General features: G+C 43.6%; 1 protein-coding gene and 1 long non-coding RNA gene across 12 annotated transcripts in view; one reads left to right on the forward strand and one right to left on the reverse strand.

Moving 5' to 3' along the window:
• frmd4a (FERM domain containing 4A) overlaps window positions 1–16,400 on the forward strand; it is an 84,847-nt gene that overhangs the window by 32,378 nt on the left and 36,069 nt on the right. The window contains exon 1 of one of the 11 annotated variants that reach the window (XM_069529242.1): window positions 14,281–15,158. The exons of the other annotated variants lie outside the window; for them this stretch is intronic. The gene's annotated coding sequence lies outside the window, so the exon portion shown is untranslated. Of the gene's footprint in view, window positions 1–14,280; window positions 15,159–16,400 lie in introns of those variants that run through there. 11 annotated transcript variants of the gene reach the window in all.
• On the reverse strand, window positions 12–14,742 carry LOC138410919 (uncharacterized). Its single transcript, XR_011243560.1, has 3 exons — window positions 14,637–14,742; window positions 13,904–14,130; window positions 12–13,609 (listed from the first exon to the last, which is right to left on the reverse strand). It is a non-coding gene; the product is annotated as an uncharacterized lncRNA (long non-coding RNA).

Raw genomic sequence — 16,400 nt, forward strand, 5'->3', positions numbered from 1 at the left:
AGGCTGAACCTCAACTACACACGGGACAAACATAATCTACATATGCATGTGCACAAACATACTTTCAAACAGGCACCTTGCACAAGGCATTTAAACTTAAATAAGTTAAGATACAAAGGGATAACATCTGCAGCCAACTATTGTCTGACTCCCAGCTGTCCCACCTGTGGAGATTGGCATCCAGTACAGTTTTAAATGAATGGTTCCACACTTGTGTCGAGGCTTGTGAAGGACAGAGAAAGATAGGGGTAGAACAGATGAAGTGCTGCAGGTCAGATATGTCCTTCAAGGGGCGATAGAAGAGGGCCAGAAACAGGGGCAGGGTTAAACGTGACTGAGTTGTTTCATTAGACATGGAGGACAGAACTGGGTTAAATGTCATGGTAGAGCTCCCGCTGGTGAAAACATGTACACTGACATTGTTTTATAACACATTGCTCACTTGCATGTAGTGTTGTCCCATCAACTTAATCTTTTGCATAGAAAAAAGCTTCTTTGTGTTATATTGCTGTCCCTGTGTAAAATGCACCTCTGTTGGGTATTGTTGTTGTGTTCAGGACTAACAGGAAGTTGTGTTGCTATGGTCACCATTAAGGAACTGGTAACTAAGCTGGTAAGAGTGTCAGTGTAAACGTGAAAGGAGTATGCTTTCCCGTCAGCTTCCCATCGACCTGCACATGAATCTATAGTAACTTTTGATGCATTTATATGTGACTATTTTAATTGCTGTATTAAAACCAACTGTGTCCTTTGTGTGTAGTATTTGTTGAGGTGTGATTTAGCAAAATGGTTGCTCAGTATTCACTTCACCGTGTCTGGATCAGTACTCTGGGCTTTCATGGAGCCATTAGTATTCCCCAGGCATCTCACCTGCCCTGTATGCAGCTGGCACCACCAGGACAAACCCAACAGTCTCACAGAGAGAGACTCACCCAGCCTGTTGCTAGACAACAAAGACCACTTCACAAAATGATCAGTGGAGTAACTTAAAAACACACATGCAGAATACACATCAACATGAACCCACACTCATCCTGTCTTTTTTCCTTGAATTCCCTTTTGAATCTCATGAGGGGAATAAGCTGGAATTTGTTATTCTAACTTTTGTTTTCAAATGTGTTTTCATCCAGCTCCTAAGCAAGCATCCTGAGGGGAGGTAACACAATGAGAGGAAGCTGAAATAATACACCAGACCTCCCTGAGACAAACCCCGTCCTCACTACCCCCTCCTGGTGCAGAGACACACTAACGTCTGAAAGAGGCTGCACTAAACCACTTATCGACACACAGGTCTTTTAAACACTTTCCTAAACATCCTCTGGAGGACTGCTTAGATGAGCTGCAAACAATATCTCCCCCTGGCCCGATGCAATGGTACGCTCCAAGGTGGATCAGTTAATAATGGAGGGAGTTGCAAAGGCAGGGAAGGAGGGGTCAGTGTGTCAGGCTGCAGGATGGGGATATCCCTGGCTCACTGCGTTGACTCTCTGCCCGGCTTCCTCCATTACTGTTAATGAGATACCCATCCTTACACAACTGGCACACACACAGTGGAGAGAGAGCGCGCGACAAAAGACAGAAGCTCTTAACTGCGTTGTTACGTTCTATCAACTTGTTTCTACTTTCCCCGCTACTTTTCAACCTTCATCTTTCTGCCTGAAGTGAAAATACATTTCCACACCAGTGCTCTGATCTAAACCTGTTCCCCCATGTCTCATTCTCCATTCTGACTTTATATTTTTTTGCCACTTAAATTACTTCTTCATTTCTTATTTAAGTCTCTCTCCACTCAGCTCTCACTAGGGAAGGGATCCATCAGCAGCATTCCTTAGAAATGTTTCCAGACTTTGATACAATACAAATGGGTGACAAAGTAAAGTAACAGCGTTTATGTGCCAATACTAAAGGGATGAAAACCATTCTTCAAAAAGATATTCCCTCATTTGGTGTTTTTAATGATGGTGGTGGAGAGCCCAGTCGAACACGTAGGTAGAAAAAACATTCTCTTCTGACGACCACCGCATATGATTCATATCATAGCTGGTTTCAGACATGATTAAGTATACACATTTCATTTTTCACATTTGGCAGCAGGAGATTGTCTGGGTCGGATGCATTAATAACAGAATGGGTAGAGCATTCAGGAGGCAGAACGTAACGTATATATTCAGCTGCAGAATTCACGTGTTACAGCACATTGACTCCAGCGTCAGCCTGTATCATAAAAAGCTCTTGAATCTTTCCAAGTTCTTCTTTGGCATGTTCTATGTGCATGACAACTCTTTTTTAAGTTGACAAGTATTTGTGTTCTTACAGTTTTTTGAAACTGACATTTTCCTGCTGTATTTTCACATGCGCTCAAACACATTTTCCAGACATTTTACTAGGAAATTGGTGGGAAAAGTTATAGAAAATGTCTGGAGCAGCTGATTCAGACATTTGAATTCTCACAATAAAGAAAAATCTTCAGTTCACTGCATATCTGAAATCAGCTGAACATGTTTGTCCAAAAACTCTTGTGCAATCAGGTTGAGATCCTCCTGTTTCTCCACTCATCTTCCAGTTTTTCCCTTTAATCCATCACCTGTCTGCATGTTAAAGTGATGATTTTATACACATGTGCTTTGCGTGTTGTGTGGATCAGCTGTCTCGTGTGACCGATCAGTGGCACGACATTAGCAGACAGCAACATTTGTGAAATGTTGTTTGCTCACCCAGACGTGCTCTTATTTCTCTCGTGAGGCAACGCAGTAGCGTGTTCACACTTTCATCAGGATGAGTGATATTGACTCAACAGCCTCCAGTCACACATTTTCCTCTGGTGATGTGACCCTGTAAGTAGGGTTAGCACAGTCGGGCGTGTGAGGGCAGTGCTCAGCTGCGCAGCTTTAGATAGTGTCTCTGGGTAATTCTTTGTCACTTCTCATGTTGCTTTCCATTCGCATTGATTTCAGCTGTTTACACTGTATCTTTCTGCTTCTCATCTTTCTCATCGCCCACCCCCCCACTAATACATCCCATCCCAAAAGCAGGAAATCCTGTGTGTGTGTGTGTGTGTGTGTGTGGGGGGGGGGGTGGTGGACTATATACACAGGTGGCTGGACCTCCCGCTGAGCTGCAGGAATTTAGAATTTACCTGTAATCATTCCTTTTCTGTGACTCACAGGAGTTCCTACACGCCATCACTTTGTTCTCAAAAATGTGAAGTGACACGTTGTTATGCAAAACTCAGCCTCAGCAAGTTCAAAATCCCTGTAAAACATTTCAGACTTGACAAGATAAACATCCTATCACAGTCCCAGTTTATTTCCTGTTACAGTGCACGGTTGTAACAGGAGCTGACAGGAAGGTTCTCCTCATCGGCAAATAAACTACGATCCAAGCTGGTTTCCTAGCAACGGGATGAAAAGTTTAATACATATTTTAAATCTACAGTATCATACATATTCATGACGGGGTTTATTGCTGTCTTGGTTTGAGGCTCCACTGGAAGATATTTAGCATTGCAAACGCAGGCCAGTTTACTCCCACTGAACTCATCTGGTCCTGTTTCCTGTGAGAGTCGTCCTGTCACTGATCATATTCCTCTCACACTGACAAGTCCCAGCCAGTCCATTATGATACGAAGCAGAGACACAGCAGTGAAGCTCTAAAATAACCGAGATACACAATCCTCCCTCTGTCTGGGAGCCGGTTCACTTACGTCTTCTGTTCCTGGTCTGATAAAGTTCGGGCGCTCAGTCAAACCCTGGTGTTTTCTAGCAAGTGGATTTCTTGGAAGAAGAGTCCGCTGCGATTTCCTGCAGCCCCCCCCCCCAAAAGCTGGACATGACTGCACTCAATTCAGCCTAAGTCTGTCTGACACTCATGTTCAATTTATCATCCATTTGTTCTTAAGTTGCAGTGAAACAGATGTCAATAAAGAAACTCATGGCAATATCCAGAACAGAGAAATTCTCTTCCAGTCCAGTAATTATTGAGGTTGAAGTTGAACTTGTGACTTCCTACTGAAGAATTTTTGATCATTAGCCCCGTCTGGCAGCCATCTTTGCTCTCACTGCCAAAGGCATGGATCTGAATGTGAGAAAAATCTTTTCCCAGAACCCGACACAGAGAGATTTGGGTAAGGGAGGGGTTAGAGGGCCAGAACAGACATTGTCTCACATTTTTCCAGTGCCTTCCTTTTTTTTTTTATTTGTTTGCAACTCACTGGAGGCATGTTTGTGTTTGATATCCTTACATAGGCACACACACACACACACACACACACACACACACACACACACACACACAAACACCCGTTGGTGGTTGAAGCCGTTTACAGTGTCTCCCTAGGGAAACAGTCTTATTTGCATAGTTTGTCTGGAAAACATTTCCACTGGTCCATTCCCAGGCTTATCAAAAACATGGTTTGTCAGTGTAAATGTGTGTGTGTGTGAGGAAGAGGCTCATTGGTGTCTGAAATTAAGAAAAAAACAGATTCCTGCAGAGATTCATCAGCAGCTCAGCCATGTGGAAACAATTTCCTCACCACTCCATAAATCGTAAATCATGATCAAACTTTTTCTGTTTTATTGATAGAAGTGAGTCGGGTTTTCAGACATTTAAAAGCATCACCCCCACTCTGTGTCGTGTCATTTAGTTTGTATGCACCCTGAGCTTCTTTGACATGCCAGAATCTAATCTCTGGTAATGTGAGAATATTGCACCCTGATTGATAAGATGGTCGATCACTTGATTAATTACAGGAGATTTGTGTGCATACCATACAATCCTGTGAATGAACAAACCTATGATTACTCATAAAGCATGTGGTGATGTTGGTTGCAGCTTTCTTTCTGAAACTGTAAAAATGACGTGAAGTAATTAAGGGTCTGTTGCTGGACTCAGTCTGCAGAATCCTGAAGCAGCATCCTGCGCACAAAGAGAAGTTCACCTTTTTGTGCAGAACTGGAATATCAGTTGTCGTTGCTGTTGTTCTAACTTGCCCATTGTTGCGCTGTCATCATGAACAACAAATCACACCAAATTTGACATTGCACTTTATCGGCCAAGTGTGAAGCTGCTAAAATGAAGGATTCTAGAGATATGTGTTCCACAGACCAACATAGAAAGTATTGAATTACAAACAGAATGATGTATCTACTTTGGCAAAGGAAATCCATAGTTCACTGATACATTTGTAAGGCGTACTCGGATATCAATAATATAATGACTATTGACAGTATTTTTGATTTCATCCAAAAAGGATTGCCAAATATGAACCCTTTCCCAGATCAGTTGCCATGTTGGAGACGATTCAGTTGTCAAACAGGATAAAACACACGAGTTGCAATATCTGCTCGGAGCTACACTGGGCCAAGTTTGAGCAGCCTACTTGATAAATCTGGCTGGTATCCCTGTAAATCCTCGACATGTGTCTGAGCTGATGTGGCCATAGCCAAAAATGAGTGTCCAGAGCAGAGTTGATATGAGGCTTTTTGGAGGTGGTCCTCTTCTATTGAGTTAAACTGTGGCATTAGTGATAAGGATATAAGGATTTATACTGGTTTAAGTTCAGAGGTTAGGGCCTCAGTATAGAATGGTAATCCCTGGGGATTACCAAGAGAATCTGGTGAATATCTGCGGAAATCCCTCTCAGGGACTCTCAGATCCTCTGTTAGTATGGATATTAGATCCCATAACAGTGTGTCCACGTGTGTTTACCGAACAGAGGTTTAAAGAGGTTTAAAGTGTGTTAACATTTAGAGATGAGTGAGAGCTGCACGAAAATAGTCCGAACTTTAGTTTTTATGAGCAACAGACCAGAGTATGTTTCTCTACAGTCGTTTTCAGACATGAACTCCGGAAAATGTCCTGACAATTGGGTGAGGACATTTTACGGCATGTGTCCCCAAAAGCTCCAAAATCCTGTCGTTCTTCCAAATTGACATCTTCTTCTGAGTCCTCTAAGTGTGCGGCAAATCTTTTTCATCCTGAGATATTTGTCCTCTTGTGGTTTTGCATCCATTGCATTTTAGAAACATCGTCAATGTGCCAACATGGGCACATTCAGATATTCTCCGTAGTTTTCACTAGAGGACTGATATTATCTGGAGTTCAGTGCATGTCTGAAAACAGTTTATGAAGAAAGAAAAAATCAGATAGCTAGAGATAAAGAAATAGGCAGTTGAATGTATCAGTCACTCTAATGCTGAATGAGAGTAGAAAATATGATGTTCACGTGTCTGAACAAGCTTCTCCACTTGATTTCCAAATGTTCCTTTGGGGAGTCAGTAATAACTCATATCAGTCGTCATTTAGAGATTAATGTGAAATCTAGCTCCAGGACTCCATTTTGGCTCATTAATTTTTATGATACATTTTTTCAACACAGCAAATGCCTTCAGTATGTGTCTCTCTCAAGCAGGAACACCTGTAGACTAAATTATGCATGTATAGATTGGACACTAATAATATGTGCACCCTCACATTAGCTCTGCAACTCTGTGTTGACTGCATTTCTGTTTTGGTTTCATTTCTTTCCTGTGGATGTCAAGCTTGCCAAGGAACGTAAGAGCAAGTGTTTGAGTAATATTTCAACCTCTAAAGCTAAAAAAATGAACCCACTTCTCATCTGTAACTCTGCTACATGATTGATCGGGTTTTTCTTATTTACTGAGCAAAAGCTTACCTCATACCTTCATATTCTGGCTCTCCCCCCAGGGGGAAGTGGCCAAATGGAAGACATTCAATACCTTTACAATGACAGGATTCCCTTTGGACAAGAGGAATTACACACTCACACACACATACCCACACAGCCCACACATACTTGCCAAAGGGCTCTCCCTGCAGATGAGCTGGGTCATTTTTCATTACCCTGGCTCAGAGGAATCAAGTGTGTAGTAATGGAGCACAGTAACATTGAGCCAAAGCTATGGAGGGATAAATCCTGGACTGCAGAGCACAGTGGAGGCAGACCAGACACGCTGCAGGACAGAGCGCCTTTCGGAGAAACAGATAGATCCTGCACTTCTCTATTTGTGATTAGAATATATCTCAGACTAGATCCTGAGGGAAGGAAATATCTGAGGCTGCAACGTCTTCTTACTTTCTGCTCACCTCTCTCAATTACTTCAGTTTTCTTTATCATGTTGCCTCCATTTGTTTACCTGCCTCATTTTTTGTTTATTCCCACTTTCTGTTCTTTTCTTCCCACGTGAATTCCTTTCCCCCGCTGTCTTCACTGATGTTTGTTTCTTTTATACACCTGTCTCTGTGCTGATCTCGCACATAAACCCCCATGTGCCATCTGAGCCAGTATAGCCTGAGGGAGAGCAGGAGTGGTAGGACATAGTAGGATGGTGAGGTGGAGGTATGGGATGTACCTTTGTAAAATCACAATGTTGACTTTGTGGAGCGACGGGTTCCGTTGTGTGTGCTGTGTCAGGATCGCGATACTGTCATCAGCTGGACCAAATTTGCTTTGTGAGGGAAAACTCTTGCCTTTTTATTTTATGTTTATGCCCCTGGGCTGTAGCGTTGCCTGTTACAGTGTCTTGGCATTGTCTTACAGTGCCTCCTCCTCTAAGTGCCCTACATTTCTGGTAAGAAATGCACGACGGAGACAGCTAGATCTCCCAGAAAGTTGTCATGACAACTTTTGTTTGCATCTTAGCCTGGAGAGCGCAGGGGAGTTAGGCTGGTCAAACATTTATTTGTGTGTGTGTGTGTGCGTGCGTGTGTGCGTGCGTGCGTGCGTGCAGGTTGTGTCCATGCCACTCAGAGTGCTTTTAAAACCAAAGAGTTAATATGTGGATAGAAGCCTCTGGAGCTCCTGGAAAACCAGTACTTTCAATGATGTTGTTCTGTGAAAGTCTCCCTAACTAGCCTGTAGTGTCATTTGAGCCCCTGAAGGACACTCACACACACAAACACACACACACACAAGGGCAAAATTAGCCAAGAACAAAGAGGCTTTTTTTTTACCCAAACCCCTTTTCTCCTCTCCCCTGCTGTTCTGGTCTCAGGGTACATGTTTATAAGGCCAGTAGAATACATTAGGACTGTGACACATCCACACACACACACACACACACACACACACACACACACACACACACACACACACACACACACACAAACACATAAACAGTCTTATCTCATGACTTCTGAGGACTTAACATTGACTTACATTAATTTCCTGAGGACTTACTCAAACCTTAACCATATAGCCCCTTCCTTACTCTAATCTTCACCTATTCTAACCTTACAATGAGATTAACACACATCTTCAACTAAGGTTTTGTGATTTATCTCATGAGAACTTGCTTTTTGTTCCCATAAGTCTCCATAATGTAACTGTAAACAGATGTAGGTCCCCACAACATGAGTAATACCACACACACACACACACACACACACACACACACACACACACACACACACACACACACACACACACACACACACACACACACACACACACAGGAGTTTGCAGACAGGACTGTTTAATATTCAGCATGCTAAATGATTAGAGTGTTTGGTATTCCATCCAGTCGCAGGACAGAGGATAGAGGCCAGTGGAGTTCAACCGCTCTGCAGTGCACATTGTCCTTGAGTTTAAGCCAAAAACTGTGTGTGTGTGTGTCTCTCTCTCTCTCTCTCTCTCTCTCTCTCTGTCATATAAGCTACGTTTGGGGAAAAATGTCAGACTAGAAACCAGTCAATTGGGTACAGCTTTGCGAATTGTGGAGAGAAGCTGTGTTCCCAATAGAAGCAGATTTATGGGTCAGTGGTTAAGGTTGGGGTTAGGCAAGCATTGGTTATTTAAGGTCAGGATCAGTAAGTTGCTTTTTTGCTTGTGTCAACGTGAAAAGTCATAAAGTCACAAGAAACAAGAGATAGATGTCAAAGATGAAGATTCATCCATCAGCAAGGTTCAGTGGGTTTACAGACGGACTAAAAAGATTACACACACAATACATTTATATATAGAATACTATAAGCAGTGTGGAACCAAACACCCCGATCTACGTCACACTGTCTTCTTCATGCTTTGCCAGCAGTATCGGTGAACACAGGGTCACCAGGGTCTACAGTGATTTCTCACTGTGTGAATTATAGATGAAGAGAGGAGGTGTGGGGGTAAAAGATCCTTCCCCTGTGAATGACTCACACTTGCATGCACAGACACACAATGACAGCCCAGATCCTCGCAGATCAGCCCCCATGATCGCCAAGACCGCATATCACTGAGATAACAGTCCCGAAGACGTGACATCACTCACACCTATTTGGCCCAGACCTCCCTGCTCTTCTTGTTAGTGTGTATATGCGCTGGCTGAACTTACACTGCCTCCCCCCTATCACTTTGTCCTCTGTCCTTCCTCAGGAGCTACTTTAGATACTGACCCACCTCAGATCTATTTCATCCTGAACTGAGAGCAGATGTATAGCCACATTTTCAAAGGCACACCCACCAAGATATACACCCACAGACAACACACACACACACACATACACACACACACACAGTGGTGCTCATAATGGCTTCATCAACTAAGTGCTCCCTTTAGGTCTGGAATTTAAGGAATGTTCGAGCCGTGTCAGGAAACTCTGATCGGAGAAAGAAAGAGATGCTTCTTCTCTTTCCTGTGGGAAATAAGCAAAGTAGAATAATCCGTTTTGACTATTTTCAATACAGCTCATCACTACATAAATAAGTGCAAACACATTTGAAGTGTTGGTGGGATGAAAGATGGATGACCTGAATGCAGACGAACACAGTGGCCCGTGGTGAGTTGCTCTCATACTGACACACTGTGGCGCAGCATCGTCGCATTGTGCTTTTATTTGCTTTTTGGATTTCATCAAGCTGGGGACGTTTTCTTTGGTCCCCTTTTAGAGCTTTCTGTATTAAATATAACTTCAGGCTCCATACGAGTGCCTGTGCACACGTGTACAACTATGTGACCCAGTTAGTTTCTGCCACACAGTGAAAGCAACAGAACAAAACAACAGCAGAAAAAGAGATTGAGTTAGTTATGGATTAAAAGAGGGAGAGAAAGGAAACAAATGAGGGAAGAACGAGGATGTTGACTTGAAACGAGTGAGTGAACAGAGAGGAGCAGGCTCCATTAGCAGAGTTTTGCATGAGTTGTTTTCAGACATGAGGTCTGGAAAACTGGGTCCAGACATTTGCCGCAGTTTGCTTTTCACATTTGAAGGACATAGCAGGTGATTGTCCAGGTCAGACACTTTCACAACCAAAGGAAAATGTCTGAAACAGTCCAGTGCAAGGGGGCATGGACAAGACCTATACTATTTGGCTGTGATGTAAAGTCTCTTGCTGTCCCTGAACTTGTTTGACAATTTCGCAGTCTGCCCTTAAAGCTCTCCATTGTCATTGTCTTTCTAAGTTGCCATCTTTGTTGGTGTCTATGTATATTCCACCTATTCATCATGAGATATTTGTATTCTTCCAGGTTCACATTTGTCATGTGTTAGAAAAGCTATCAACAGCGCACAGTCGGTCGCTGTAAATTTTCACATATATTTTCCTGCTGTATTCTCTCAAGGGCCCACTCCGACATTTTCTGGACATTTCACCAGGAGGCTGGTAGGAAAGGTTCCAAAAAAATATCCGCAGCAACTGACTTGGACTTTTGAATTCTCCCATACAGCGCCTCTGGAAAATGTCCGCACTTCAGTGCATGTTTGAAAGCAGCTGTGGATACAAAAAGAGACTCAGTTTACACCAGACAATAAACACTCACTGTTAAATCAATGACATAGTTGTGCTGCATATTTACAAAAGCATTTCAATCATTTAAGATCAGATAATTTGACCTGTGAAGGAATGTGAAAAGAATGAGGAGAGGAATTTTAGATGTTCGGGACTTTATCAAGAACAAGGTGATGTTGAGATTTGACAACAAGGAGTATTCAAATTGACTGTAGTTATATGAAATAGACACTCACTGCCTATCCTGAAACCTTTTATTTGTCTTATTCTGATTCACTGTGGATTGAAGCCCCTCTGGGTGCACATGGCAGTGAAGTTGATATCACGAATATGAAGCCAAAGTGGGGATGTGTCGCTTCAACACAGCTTAAGTTTGGATCACACATAAACTATAAAGCATGACTTCTGATGTCTTCATAGTGCTGACAGAAACAGCTGACAGCAACTTTCACAATAAAAGTCCTGTCCATAAAATTCACAAGCGTCTCCATCTGTCAGTTTTAGTCAAAGTTGATGCTCTGGCTAAAAATGTAGGTAAACATGTCCTGGAAAAAAAACTAAGAGAAAGGTTTTTGGTCGAGTCTGGGAGCAGAGCTTTGTAGTAAAATGAGAACAAAGCAGAGCAGGCTACAGAAATATCTACAGTTTGTTTGAAGTGCCAGTGTGTTTCTGATTTAAGAAAAAAAAAAAACGCCCTAACTGGAACCACATTTCAGTCCCAAAGTCACTCACGGGCAGGGAGGGTGGAGCTCACAGACACAGAAAAACACACACACACTCGCACACACACACACACACACACACACACACACACACTCACACACTCACACACTTATATGTATTGAACAAACAAAGCAGATCTCTCGCAGTCGTTTCTCCAGACATTCCAGGCTGCTTTTCCATGACCCTCCCTGCTCCATCTCACCGTCCCACTCCGCTGCTCCATGCTGGATGGAGAAGAGGATGGGATGTGGCTGTTATTATTTTTCCATTGGATTTTTAATAACCCACTGAACTGAAACAGTTTGGACCCATCATATGATTTGTTGAATCTTGTGTTGTAATTTAATCAGCACCATCTGCAGATACCGTTGCATCAAAACTGACGAGGAGTCTTAAAGCTTATTCAGCTATAATGATCTCAGCATCATAAATCATCGTAGGGACCGCTTGTGTCAGACCACGCTTGTTCTCAAAGTGACGTGTTTAAGAGAGTGTGTTTGTATAGTCTCCACAAATATGGGAGAGACGCAGGCAGAGACAGAGAGCTTGGAGAGTGTGTGTTTGTGTTTGTGTGTGCGCGTGTGCGTGTGTCAATCTTAACTGCCTACCGCAGCGTCCCGCAGTCAGGGTTAAAGAGATTCTCCATCTTGATTCAATTAACCATTGAGCGCTGTTTATATCACATTCCAACAATATAGGTTACCTTTTCCACCACAGACCATCAACCCTGTTCCCCCAGCTCGACCCTAAAACCTGACTCTTAATACCCACCGCCTGTTAAACCCACCTCACCCATTCGGATCTGTTCCCCTTTGGAGCCCTCCTCCATAGAAATACACCAGATCAGCACCTCATTACAACCACACCTCAGCCCAGAATAGAAGCCCACCGGCTCCATAACAAGGCTCTGTCAGGGCCAAGATATGTCACACCTACAAGTGTTTCTCAGCTTGTGCCTCTTGGCATAGGTCCTGTAAAGGTGACTGTGTGTAGGGGCATTGAGGAGCATGAGCACCAACAGCTGCACCGTCACACACTACCTGCCTTGTTTCCTGTCTGCCTTCCTTTTCCTCTCTGTCTTATTTTGTGAATCTCAGCCCCACTCATTCAGCTTCTCTGGCGGTAGTCACATCCTTTCCAAACAGGATCAATCATTTATAAACTCTTGTAACTCAAGTGTTCAGGGCCTTCCTTCTACATATTCGTCTTCCTTTTTTTCCCGTCTTTTTTCAGTTTTACCCCATTTCTCCACTGCCTGCATTGTCCCCTTCTCACCCCCTCCTGTGCTCTGGTCAAACAACAGAGCCCTTGTGACAGCTAACTGAGGAAGCAACCAATAAAGAGAGATATGTATTTGACCAGAGAGAGCGGGACGAGTTTACATACTAAAGCCAAAGAAAGAGTCATCTGGAGATGTTTAAGTTGGACAGGCCAGTTTCCGGTGTCTGGAGCAGCCCAAAAATATCCAGAAACAGAAAAATCCAGCAGGACAGAAAAGGATACACCTCCTCGTTTCTCATGTGACCTTCTACATTCAGCCAACTAAGCTGAATTAGGCAGCACAAGCTGTGGTAGCAACACAACTGTTGAAGCCAAGCACATAAAATGTAATTGCATCTTTGTGTTGCTAAATGTCTGGGAAGAGAGTATTTGTGATGGATTCTGCAAATTCAAGATAATGCCTTGCCAGTGGTATTTCAAATATGGTGCAACTGCATTTGATTTAGACACAGATGCTGAGAAGCTAAGATGGCCAATCATCCCTGATGCTGACAGCTAAGCTAAAAGGATATATATGTTTATCGTATATGTGCTGGGCTACATGTGTCCTCTGTGTTTTCATAACATGGGGAATTACTCATGTAGTAATTCAGTTATGGGCTGGTCTACAGTTGCAGAGTCATTCAAAAGCTTTATTGACAGTAGGTTTGGTCTTATCCCTGCCTTCATAGCACACATTAGTATCTATTTATGGTGCAAAAAACCAGACTGATTTTGTTATGTTAACAACTTGTGGTTTCAACGGCTGCTGCTCCAGCTGTAGAAGGTGAACACAAGTGCCCAATTTAGGTCATATAAAAAAAAGGGAGAGAGAGTGAGAGTCAGTCCAACGGCTGCCGTGGACAGAGAGCCAGAAATCACGCCAGCAAACCAAACCTGAAAGCGAGGAAGTTTGTGTTTGAAAGTACAGACAGGAAGTGACAAGTCCCAACTGAAACTCCTACTTGTTATTGCAAATTATCATTCAGCTATTTCAGACTTATGGGAAAACACATGCACATGATGTAGGTCTGGTATATAACATGAAAGAAAACTTAGGGCATTTACAGACCTGAAGATTCAGTTCTTTGTTACCTTGTTTACATCAGATCTGGTTAGTTTTTTTTTTTTTTATCACTGGCGCGCTTTAAAGACTCATATGATATACATACTTCCTGTCATCCATCCTACCTATACTTGACATTGATTGGTTTGTGGACAGGCATGCCTCTGACGTCAGCGTGTTGTGTTCTCGGCTACTGCATTCATTTTTCTCTTCTATGCTGTCTCAACCAGCTGCAAATGGTCCGAATCATGGTTTTTCTCATCCAGACCGAGATCTCCTCTTTGGTGGGAAAATGTTGGTCCATTGGGCCAGATCAGAAAGTCCAGACCAAACACAGTATCAGTGAAAGCCCCTGTAACAAATACTTTAATAGGTAACACACAAAACGAATCAAGTTAAAGTTTGCATTTGTGTTGATAGGACTTCACTTCAAGTTGTACGAACTTAAATCACTGGTGTTTCCAATCAAAGTCATTTTTTAAGTTGGCGCAACATTTTTTTTTTTTACTTTTTCAGTGATATTGTCAAAGTGGTGCCAGGAAAGAGTCTCTGGAGGAGAACCCTTCCTCCCCTGCATCACTCACTGAAGGGGATTTCATATAGAGACTATGATCCACACTTACTGTTACTTAAGGAACACTTCTATCAGCGTGTGTCTGCAGACTGTTTGAATTGGTGGACACACACACACGCGCGCGCGCACACACACACACACAGAGCTGCAGTCTCATGGCTGGGAGCTGCTGCAGAGCGGTCCCCCTCCTCCCCCACATCTCGCCTCCATTATACCCGTGTCTTCGCGGCAACTCCGGTGACAGCGGAGAGAGACACAGCGAGGAGGAACCGAGGAGCTGTTACCTGCGGTGTCTCCCCGTGGTCGTCGTCCTCTCCTCTCCCCCTCCTCGGTTGCTGACCGTTGGTACAGCCTCCCCCCTCCCCTCCCCTCTCTCCACGCTCCCGTGCCGGTAGCGAGAAACAGGAGGAGGAGGAGGAGAGGTGGTCGGGGGCGGAGGTGGTCGACCGGGACTAGACCCGTGAGAAGCTCCCTGCTTTCGGAAGGAGGGATGTGAGAGGGAGAGAGGAGGCAGCCACAGGAATCACCTCCTATCGTGAATGGCGCGGACGTACGCCAGCTCCGCAGCGCTTCGAGGACACCGGGGATACGCGGCGACCCAACTTAACGGTCACTAACATGGATGCTGATGTGCCTGCTGCTTTAGGCCGGCGGGGGAAAGAGGGGTTTTCTGACGCTTCTCCGGCAGCAACGCGACTCGTCTCTCATTGGATTTAATCATTTTAGATATATAAATATTCCCTCTGAGTGTTGGAGCTGTTTTTCTTTGCGTGGGAGCTTCGCAGGGAGCGTTCTTGTTTTGCAAGGTAACTAACTAATGATACTGCACTGACCAGGCATCAGTCAACTGTGTGTGTGTGTGTGTGTGTGTGTTGTTTTCGTGTGATGAGCCGGTGTGAACATGGCCGCCTCACACTGTAGTGTCAGCTCACAGTCTTCATTTTCATCTCCTCAATTCTGCCTGCTGTGGTCTCCGGTGAGTCAGGCCTGAGGATGGAGCGAGGTTAGGCCGATTCAGACCTGACTGCTCGCGAAATGCTGCTGGAGGACCAACATGCATGAATCACACAGAACAGGGAGGTGGTGAGGGGGTTTTCAACATCATAATAGAAAGTTTACAACATGCATCAGGGCATCTGTGTGCTGCTGTGGATAGATCCAGTGACTCACTGTAAATACATATCTGCTTTAACTTGAAATATTGCAGTTTTATTATGTTTTACTCCACCAGCTATTCTTAGAACCTCCAGTACATTTGATTTTGTGGTGGGTAGAAACCCAGCAGCATGCGTCCAATACCACAAAGTGAATTTTAAGACTCAAACCAGTGAGAGTCTGTCTGCCAGATTGAGCTGCCCTTGTTTTAGCCTGCAGGCAATGATTTGTTACCTTGACGTTAAGGTTTGTTGTATTCCCAGTAGCCTCAAGCAGAGTCCCAGTGCCAGTGTGTGTATTTGTGTGTGTGTGTGTGTGTCTGGCTGCATTGCAGTTTGAACTGCAGACAAGGTTCTTTAGTGAGATGTTTTGTCTGTATTTAGTCTCCCATCTTATGTCCAGGCTCAATGATGATAATACCACAGATTAGATTTCGGTTTAGTTCAGCCAGCAAATGCTTTCAGATAGTATTTACATCCAGATTAGTGACTTTGAGTATATATTTGCCAAATCAGGGTTCTTATATCACTTTTATTTGGTTATAATCAATCCTATTTGCACCACTGAGCTACTACACAATAGTCATGGTAGTAATTAAAATCACTGTATACAATATAAAGACGGAGTTGTAATGTAACTCCGAGACGAGAGATGAAAACAAAGGGCAATGCTGGAAAAAAGTGTGTGTGTGTGTGTTACGGACTGTGTGCACAGGTGCACCCAATCTAAACCCTCAAAACCACAGGAGATCAATGGTGAGTGGGAGGGTAAACCGAATCCTTCAAAGTAGCTAGAAGCTCCACATGCACGCACACACACACATTCAGAGTTCACACTGGGATGACCGTGGAAAAGAAACTCTCCCTCCTGCCCCTCTCGATTTCTTCACTTTT

Source organism: Paralichthys olivaceus, chromosome 7, assembly GCF_024713975.1.
Source record: "Paralichthys olivaceus isolate ysfri-2021 chromosome 7, ASM2471397v2, whole genome shotgun sequence".
Classification (NCBI taxonomy): Eukaryota; Metazoa; Chordata; class Actinopteri; order Pleuronectiformes; family Paralichthyidae; genus Paralichthys; species Paralichthys olivaceus.